This window comes from Arachis duranensis, chromosome 5 (genome assembly GCF_000817695.3).
Source record: "Arachis duranensis cultivar V14167 chromosome 5, aradu.V14167.gnm2.J7QH, whole genome shotgun sequence".
Taxonomy (NCBI): Eukaryota; Viridiplantae; Streptophyta; class Magnoliopsida; order Fabales; family Fabaceae; genus Arachis; species Arachis duranensis.
The window spans coordinates 70,221,128-70,221,536 of NC_029776.3; positions in this window are offsets into that span (position 1 = coordinate 70,221,128).

Genomic DNA, 409 nt, shown 5'->3' on the forward strand with positions numbered 1-409 from the left:
TAATACTCGAGGTACAGCAGAGCTCCACACCTTAATCTATGGTGTGTAGAAACTCCACCATTGAAAATACATAAGAACAAGTTCTAGGCATGGCCGTGAGGCCAGCACCCATGATCTAAGATAGCATAAGACTAAAGATAGCTACCTAGATAAGAGTACAATAGTAAAAGGTCCTATTTGTAGAGAACTAGTAGCCTAGTGTTTACAAGGATGAGTAAATGACATAAAAATCCACTTCCGGGCCTACTTGGTGTGTGCTTGGGCTGAGCATTGAAGCTTCTATGTGTAGAGACTTTTCTTGGAGTTAAACGCCAGCTTTTGTGCCAGTTCTGGCGTTTAACGCCAAAATTCTTGAGCTGACTTGGAACGCCTGTTTAGGCCATCAAATCTCGGGCAAAGTATGGACTAT